The sequence below is a fragment of the Tympanuchus pallidicinctus genome, unplaced genomic scaffold (genome assembly GCF_026119805.1).
Source record: "Tympanuchus pallidicinctus isolate F22 unplaced genomic scaffold, pur_lepc_1.0 scaffold6, whole genome shotgun sequence".
Taxonomy (NCBI): domain Eukaryota; kingdom Metazoa; phylum Chordata; class Aves; order Galliformes; family Phasianidae; genus Tympanuchus; species Tympanuchus pallidicinctus.
Genome location: NW_026294780.1, coordinates 41292023 through 41301305, shown reverse-complemented (window position 1 = coordinate 41301305; position 9283 = coordinate 41292023). Strand labels below are relative to the sequence as shown.

The following is a 9283-nucleotide window of genomic DNA, read 5'->3' as shown; positions in this document are numbered from 1 at the left end:
CGTTTGTCAGCATTTCCATTCTGAGTGTAGTTTTCATGTAGTTTACAGCTCGGTTATACAAATATGCGCTGGGTTGAAGCTTGGTCAACGTCCTCTTCTCCAGAAACGTCTCTGAGGCAAACTTTGAAATGGTTCTGAGCGAATGTTCATGGAACGTCCATGGCTTTGTGTCTTTGCTGGACTTCACAACTTCGCTTCTCACGCACGCTGATTTACAGCTGTTAGTCCCCAACCTTTTTCGCTTTTCTCCTGCTGAGTTCCTTAAATGAGTAAAGGATTTAAAGGCTTGCCCTCTGTGGCTGCTGTCTATATGTTATTACTGTGCTTTGGGTCTTTTTTGTTTTGTTTTGGTTTTTTTTTGACTGTCTATTTGGTTGCTGCTTCTGAGCTGGAGCGCAAACTGCGGTATTGAAGATGTTTTCGTGTGTATACCTCTGCATGTATATACGTCGATTGTGTGAAACGTGCCTGCCACCCAGTGGATGCAGCTGATCTGTGTATGCTCTGTGCTCTATACATCACCACCACTCTCCTCTTGAACGTTTGCCAGCTGAGGTGTTGGAACCATGAGGTGAGAGGCTGCGCTGAGTCTGTGTGCCAGGAGGTGACCATCAGCCATGAGGTACCAGCCCTGCTCCTCCTGCCCTGCTCAGTGGAACCAGGGGTAATGGAGGCAATGGGTAGGGCCTCACAGCTGGGCAGAAGTGAGGAGATGTGATATGAACCAGGCCTTGCAAAGAGGGAGGGGCATTTTCATGCCTAAGATAGTTGGAGAACTGAATTCTGCAGCCCCTGTCTTCCCGTAGGATTTCCATGTTTTCGTGTTTTCACACACAGTTGTTTTTCTGGTGCTTAACCTGAGTCTGGAGTAGGACTTGCAGTTGGGCTGAACTCGCTCATCTGGAACAGAAGTCAATAGCTGTTTGTTCTTGACATGCAGAAGATCCTTTGCAGGCCTAAGCGTGTTAGAAATACAAGTCTTGTTCATCAGAATCACTCACAGCTTTTTACTTTAATTTTTTCACATCTTAGTTTCCCATCTTCAAGAGATCATGCATAAGTGTCCTTTGCCTTATGGTTTAACACAGTGATGAGAACAGTGGAGAAAAAACAAACAAACAAACAAAAAAACAACCTGAGAGGAAAGTAAATCATCCTCTGGTCGGATAGAACAGTAGTGCTCTAAAGAACAAGGGCAGAAAGAAAATGTGTGTGCTAATTGTGTGCTAATAATTCTCTGTGTAACAGAGAAAAGAATATGACCAGGTCAGTCACAATTGGAGACTGACCTCCATGCATATGAGCATTAGGAGATGGCTTTAATTACCATAGGCCACTTAGTACTAATAAGTCCTAAATTCTGCCGAGTTAGTCACGTTTTTTCATGCTGCTTTTTTGAGTGTCATTTCCTAGGTTTTCTTTCAGTTAGGAGAAGATAAGATAAGCAGACAGGCATCCTGAGGCAATGTGTGTGTGTGTTGCTGTCCCTTCTCAGCTGATGCAACACATGGGATGGTTGTCTGAGGTCTCCACTGGGCACCAGCTATCCGGACAGATCTTGGCTGCAAGTAGGCTGGTAGGAGATGGTTTGTTGTACTCTCTCAGTTTGGCCCACAGTTGTTTACAGGCAGGGAGGGAATGGCTCAGAAACCCTGGTCTGTGTTCTGAAGTCTGCCATAGAGATCTTGGATTTCTCTGGTCTGGCTGTGTCCTTCTGTGCCATTCCTCATCTTGGTGCTGGTTCATTCTCTCACTGTCTGCTTGCATCTGCTTTCATTCTCTTCTCCTTTGCTTCTGTACTTCCTATCTCCCTTTTTCTTGCACGAAGCATCTTTCCTGAATGAAACATCTTCCTTGGTCTGCCCACGTGGTGCTCTGCAGCCGTGTGTTGCTGTGAAGACCCACAGGATGGGGCAGTGAGCGGGCATGAGAAGCAGGATGCCAGCTCTGTCCCAAGTGCTTGGTGCCACATTGGCCTCAGCTGGCTGCTACACAAAAAACCTGGAGCCCGTTATCTGCTTTAGAGAAGATTTTCCAAGCTGCAGTCCTGTTCTGGACAGGAAACAGGAGAGAAGTTGTCTCTTGTAGTGGGGATGACCTCTGCAGTGTGATCGACGTGAGAAGTTGTGAAGAATGTGACCTAGTGAATATCCACTGAAAATGTGCCATATGCAATTAATCTTAATTAGTTGGACCAAATCGAGGTGGATTTTTCATTGGAACAGCAAAATGTGCAAGTGCTACCCTAACCCTAACAGCTTCAACTCTTGTGTCGGATTTCACATCTGTTGTCCACAGCTGAAAGGCCATTGTAACCTTCCAACGAGTTTGCCAGTGTTTTCTGTTAGCACTGAAAGATAGAATTTTCCCTGATCTTGTCTGAAAACAGCTGAGCTATTTTGGCTGAGATATTCTAGTCTCAGTCTACCTCTTTCTTCACCCCTCCCTCAGAAGCAATCTCTACGCACATGGAATAAAATTTAGCCCAAGGCAGACGTTCAGCTCGGAAAATTTCAACCCAAATAAAGTCTGGCCAAGCTACAAGTGGCTGAACACAGCATCTCACACTGGGAGTGTTCAGCATCAAACCTCATCGATACTAGTGTGTGTTTATGTACATTGAAACACACTGCTGAAATACAATATCAGTAGCTTCCCCAGCTGACTAATTGGCACCCAATTGGTCCTGAAGTGTTTTTTAATCAGGAACAAGCCTAGAATTTTTACAGTTAATTATATCAATGCTTTTACTGAATAACATCATTAATTATTGTTTTCCTGGATGAAAAATTGCAAGCTTTAAAATGGAGCCTCTGAAATAAATAACTTGTGGCTTACTCATTCTGAATCTTAACATTGTTAGAGACCAATTTACAGCAGAACCGGAGCAAATTGCATCCCAGGCTTCTGAACTGTAAAAAAAAACCCCACATCTCCCAAATTCCTGAGCGATTCATCAGCGTTGTATTGTAGCGGACTTACCCAATGTTGTGTCCCTGATATATCTATTAACTCTGCAGTGAAGTGTGAGTTTAAAACAATTGTGCCATGGAGTCACTGTGGATTAAATACTACAAACACTGGCAAAGCTTCTTCATAAATCTTCCTTAGAGAGGGACTTAGGCGTGTCTTTCTTTCTGAGTGCAGCTGTTCCTTGTGGGCTCCCCCAGGGGCTGGATCTTGGTGAAATGCTGTTTAACATCATTATATTCACTGTTTTGCAATGATATCTCATCATTACTAATTATTATGTGCAGGTTTTTGTGTGTGCATGTATGGAACAAGTTGCTAGTGCCATATACTTCAAATCACAAGGGGGAATGGTTTTAAACTGAGACAGGGGAAGTTCAGGTTAGATATTAGGGGGAGATTTTTCACACAGAGGGTGGTGACGCACTGGAACAGGTTGCCCAAGGAGGCTGTGGATGCCCCATCCCTGGAGGCATTCAAGGCCAGGCTGGATGTGGCTCTGGGCTGCCTGGTCTGCTGGTTGGCGACCCTGCACATAATAGGGGGGTTGAAACCAGATGATCATTGAGGTCTTTTTCAACACAGGCCAACCTATGATTCTATGATCGCATTTTTAAATGGTTCTCATCCAGCTGAATCCATTTTTCATGTAGCTGGATACAAAGGCAATAGGAATGCAGTTACACCAGCAGGATAGAAGGCTGTCTTCAAACTGGCAATTTGGAGGAGTGTTTAAGGGTTTGTTTGGAGAATCATCTCAACAGGAGTTTTCGTTGTAATGCTGTGAGCAAAGTGTGATCTTTGGCTATAAAGCAATACAAATAGTGCACAGAATTAGGAACATACATGACATTAGTAAGATGGCTGGAATGCTGAGTCTGTGTCCGGTGTTGCTGTTCACATGAGGAAGGATGTGAAATATTAGTAAGAGCGTGGCGACAAAAAGTGATCCAGGGTTTAGAAAAGAAGCTTCATAACGTGGTTCATCAGATCAGAGGAAACTGGGAGGTGAAATGATGCCTGCATATGTCTTATGTATGTGAAAGGAAGATATACGATGTTTGCTTGACCCTACTGAGACATCCGATGTCTGGGAGCTGAGGTTAGGTATGTTGTACTATGAAACAATTAGTGATGAGGGCAATTAAACATTGAATGCTGGAGTGTTGAGAATGAGGTAGTATTTCCTTCTGCAAGATGTGCTTCCAGCTGGTTTTGTGGAGAGCTTCTTTGGTGTGTGCAGCCTGTGCTTTGTTCACCTGCGTTCTTCACTGTCACTTTCCTCCCCAGCATTAACATCTGGCTGCAGCTGGAGATAGGGGTACCTCCTTCCTCTCTCACCGCTTTCTGTCAGCACAGAGAATCCTTTGTATTCACAGGTCGGTGTGCCTCTTTTATTTGCTCAGGAGTCAGTACTGATAGCTATATTTAGGGACGGGGAAAATCCCTCTGCCATGGAACAGACACTTTTTACAACTACCTTAATGGCCACCATCCCCTGCAGCACCTCGCTGCCCTTGGCATAGCCTCTCCTGCTGCTAGATCTGCAGCTGCAAGCAGATGGGCACAGTGGAGATGAGGATGTGGATGCACGTGTGTGTGTGGCTTGGCAGTGCTTAGGACCAGCAAGCAGTTGCTAGAACAAAGCAGTTATGGCAGTGAATTCAGTTTGTAACCTGAAATGCACTACGGATGGCTCAAGTCAAGTGAAGTGTTAGCCAATGAGTTTCTTTTCTGATGGCTTCACAACAAAAAAAATAATAATAAAAAAATCATTCTGTGATAAAACTGAGAGCTGAATTTGGCCTGGGAATTGCACTTGAGCCTAGATAGTTATGAGATGATGTTTTATGATCCCATCATTCTTTTTAATGAACAGACACTTTTTTTTTTCCCCTCTGGCATCTATCTGAACCAGAATAAATGTACTTGAAGTATGAAAGTATTTCTTTCCTTAGAAATATTGTTGTGTCTGCTATGGGGTGAACGGTACATAAAAGCACACCGGGTTCTGATATTCAGTGTTTCACACAGTGGTCTTAATTTGGGCTTTTCCATGCACGCTTTTAAGTGTTCTCTAAATGCTGTATGTAACAAATAGAACTTTCTGTACAGAATGTCATTACTGGACAGTTTCCTATTGACAAGAACTGAAACTTGAGAAGCCTAAGTTCTTGTAAATCAGTATCTCTACTGAAAGACACGCATGCAAGTATTTCCACTTGCTTGGAAATACTTAAGTACTAAGGTAGTCATCTCAGATGTGATTTCTAAAAACACCATCCTTGGCTGCTGTATCGAGATGCGTTTGTGTGAAAAGAATTCAAATAAATTCATCTGTGCTTTGGCCCCTGTGCTTATTGCTAACGTTCACTGAAGGTAATGATGATGCTCTATTGGCCTCCAGTTGGCACAGTCTCACTCACTAAGAAAGGAACAACCAGGTGGGAAGAGCCCAGTGTTTAGGAGTTCTACTTCAGTCACTTGATAGATTTCTTTATGAAATAAAAAAGAAAAGCAAAGAATCAAAAGTAAATTTTGAATCCCACTTCAGTGGGCCGGCAGTTTGTTATAAATTGTGTCATTATGGCAATAATAATGAATCTCATCACATGGTGTCTGTTCTCAATTGCAGTCATGGACTGTAGCTCGCTGTCTCTTGATGTCTTATCGTGTCCTGTAATGTTTAGTGAGTTTTATTCCCTTGCTAGTTGTAAAATAAAACAGTATTTTAGTCAGAGGCTGAACAGTTAAGTGACTTATGTCTGTCTGAAGGACATATCAAAACTGAACGTAAAGCATTTAAATAGACGAGCTGCCTAACTGGCTAGTTGGCACCTAATAGAGCAAACTGTTGGTACACCTTGATAACCAAATTAAAAAATGAGTGTAGTAGTAGTAGAACTGAGTTCTTTGCAAGGTTTTTTCCCTTTGCCAGCCCTCAAGGTGACCATAATCAGGATAGTGAAGGGTTGGGTGTTTCTATTAAACATATTATTCTGTGTGACATATGTGAAGACTTCCTTCTCAGCCTGTCGTCTGGCACAGCTGTGGCAGTGAAGACGTCATTCTGCCTGCTCCCTTGAATTAATTTCCTTTTCTTCTTTATGCACATCTACAGCACTTTTCGTTCCTCTTGTTTCACTGCTTCAGATTCACTGCGTGCTCTGGGCAGTGTGACATCCCTGTCTTTCTTCTCCATTAATATAATAGTGATGTTAAGCAGTTGGTGTCTCATATACCTGGTCATACTGGCATTGATGAAATTCAATGAGGTGTTTCAATCTGCTTGACCTTGTTGTGTAACTTGTTTATGCCTAATGCATTCAAATAGGAAAACTGAACGTACTGAGTCCTGGTAGAAGGTTGTTCACATGGTAGCTGCTGCTGCAGCTTCTCTTTTGACATCTGTTGCTGCCTGAAGAGCAGCTGCCACTCTATCATTTTAAGGAGCTCATGCATTAAGCTTGTATCAGGTGCTTGTGGGGCATGCTTGGGATCTTCATAGATGGACGTGAGGTTGGTTTACTGCCTTGAGAATTGGAACTGCTGGTGGGAAAGTGGTAGGATTCCACACCCTGCTGCAGGTTGTTAAAACAGGGTTGAATAGCATCCTGGTACCTGTTTTTCTTTATTTTTTTTCTTTTTGTTTTATTTTTCAACTTTTGTTAAAAGATGCTGCGTAAATGGGGAAATTCAATGGGAAGTGACCAGGTCTCTCAATGTTGATGGAGAGAATGGCAACAGATACATCAGTTTTGCAGGAAACTGAAAGAGCCCACTGCCACCAGTCTGAATTATCAAAGAGGTGAGAAAAGGTCATGCTGCCCTGTGGCATAGGGTTTGCTGTTCTTAAAATATATGGCAGAGGAAGCGGTTACTGTCTGTAAAAGGACACAAAAGTAGTCACAAAAAGCATGGAGACAGCACTCAGCATTTATATACCAGTGCAGGAGCACTGATGTAAGGTAGTGTGATAATGATGTGTGATATAAGCAGCAGGGTTTCTGTTTCTTTCCTAAAAAGAACATAGCCCAGCGAGATTTAAAACTCCCAATTTTTTAGGGGGAATCAACTAATTTAAACATTAAACGTGCGCAAACTGAGTAACTGAATACAGACAGCTGAGTGCATTCAAGCATCTGTAGATTATCTTTCTCCTTCAAGACTAAGGAAGATTGTTCCTTATCATTTGCACTGAGTGAAATGGCAGTGAGAGGCAGAGCTCCAGCACCTTCTCAACCTCGATTCTGAGCCTGTGCCTTCTCTCCTGTTTTGCTTTGTGGCTCCCATGTTCCAGAAGCACGTCCTGAGCCTGGATACTTCCAGCCCTGACTTCTTCAAACAGATACAGTGTGTCAGAAAAATACCCTCGTTGCAAATCTGCCTTCAGCCAGTTCTTCTGCTTGCTCTTCTCCTCCAGTGAGCTGTGCAGCTTAGGTGGCAAAGCTGAGGTGGGTTCTGGTAAACCCACTGAAAAGCTGGTGATGGGTTGGGGGAGGAAATTAGTGGTGTATTGGTGTAAGTAGTGGAGATCAGATGTGTTCACCAGCCTACTCAACCATAGGCCTTCCTCCAGTTTTAAACTCACAGATTTGTGCCATTTTTATTATTATTATTGTTTTTTACTTCCATGTTTCCTTCAAAAAATAGGGGTCCCCAGCACCTGCTTACCTACATGCAACTGTCTTTCTCTGGAGGCCTTAAGCATCCATCCAAAACCTTTAGGAGATGGTTTTGTAGTCATGGAAATTAAATGTGTGAACAGGTTTAGTCTTTAGGGTTTATAAAAATTGGACTGAGGCTTTACCAAATTTAGTTTTCAAATGTTAATGATACAGGGTAACAGGTACTTCCCTACTGTTACAAGTGTGGTGCTTGAATAAGTGAATGGATGAGCTGGCTTCTCACCAGAAATGTACTGTAGTCAAGATAGCGAGAGCCGGAAATCTAGTATTCTTTTCTTGGCAAATGGCCATTTGTGAGATCGATCCAGCAGACATCTATTGATGTTAAACGTTTTTCATTTCCTTGTGATCAGATTTACTTTTATTGTTATCATAGTTTTTCAGGGAGGATGTGATTGCATCGTTATGTACCGCATCCTAGGTGAGTTGTTGCAAACCTGCAAACAAGAGTTTTTTTGGGCATTCTAAAACCAAAACCAGAGAATTGTCACAGCGTGTTTTCAGGGAGTCGTTTGCTTGAGAGGTCAACCTATTTCTGTGAGAAAGCATCAGCTTTTGTATGTGTTGTGTTTTGTCCCTTGCAAGTGGAAGTTGGTAGTCTGTTGCTTTTGTCAGTAGTGTGTGACTAAGAGCTGGAAGGTCAAATCATAGAGTGGGCTTTTATTATTAGCCCCCTCATTTTCAGGTTTGGTAGCATGTATGTTAAATTTGGTGTACATTACAAACCTATATATATACACAGCCATGTACTGTATGTACATATACACTACATATACAGGTACAACCTGTGCAGTAATTGTGGGAAAATACTTTCAGGCACCCGAAAACCCATGGTGACAACTGACAGGGCAGCATTTTCACACCGTGCTGTTTTGAATATAAGGGTAAGGGGAACGGCCTCGGATTAGTGAATGTCATTGCCTTATTTAAGGCTTGCCTGGTTAATGAGCCAGTGTCGTATGATGTTGGACGAGGTGGAAGGTTGATATGTGAAACACTGAGAGCCTGGTTATAATTTTCTTTAGTTAGGTGGAACTAACAAGGAGAAAGCAATGCATTTACACACACATTATTCCCTGCTCACCCTGGCCGCGTACACTCGCGTGTCTCTTGATGGTGCTGGTGGCATTGCTGTTGGATGTGCAGAGGCTGGTGCATATTTCCTGTTTGCAGCCTGGGCTGCTAGCTGACATTAAATGGTACAAGTGAGTTTTCCAGTGTGTTCTATAAATTGTTTCATAACTCCTGTTCCTCCAGATGTGACTTCTGCCAAAATGTGCACATATGACATACACATGTAGCTTTAAAAACACTCACTGGGTAATGACTCTTGCTTGAATGGGATGGATGGAAATCATATTTTCAGAAAGCAGAGTCAAACCCTGGGATCAAACTCAGGTTATTTGGGATCTGCTAGGATGGCATCAGTCTGCTGCAAGCAATTCAAGATTAGTAATAAAGGAATTAAAGGATGCTTGTTTGGGGCAGTTGGTTTTCTCCCAGAATAGAGACTAGCAGAGAGAAAACTTGTGCAAAGCAGCAGATGCTCAGCAGGCCTGAGGACGTGCAATTAACTAAAAAAACAACAACCAAAAGTCATTTTCTTTTCCCTTTATCTTTCCTCA

General features: G+C 42.8%; 1 protein-coding gene across 1 annotated transcript in view; it reads left to right on the top strand.

Annotated features, from left to right (window-relative positions):
• ELF1 (E74 like ETS transcription factor 1) overlaps positions 1-9283 on the top strand; it is an 85737-nt gene that overhangs the window by 1033 nt on the left and 75421 nt on the right. The window lies entirely within an intron of this gene.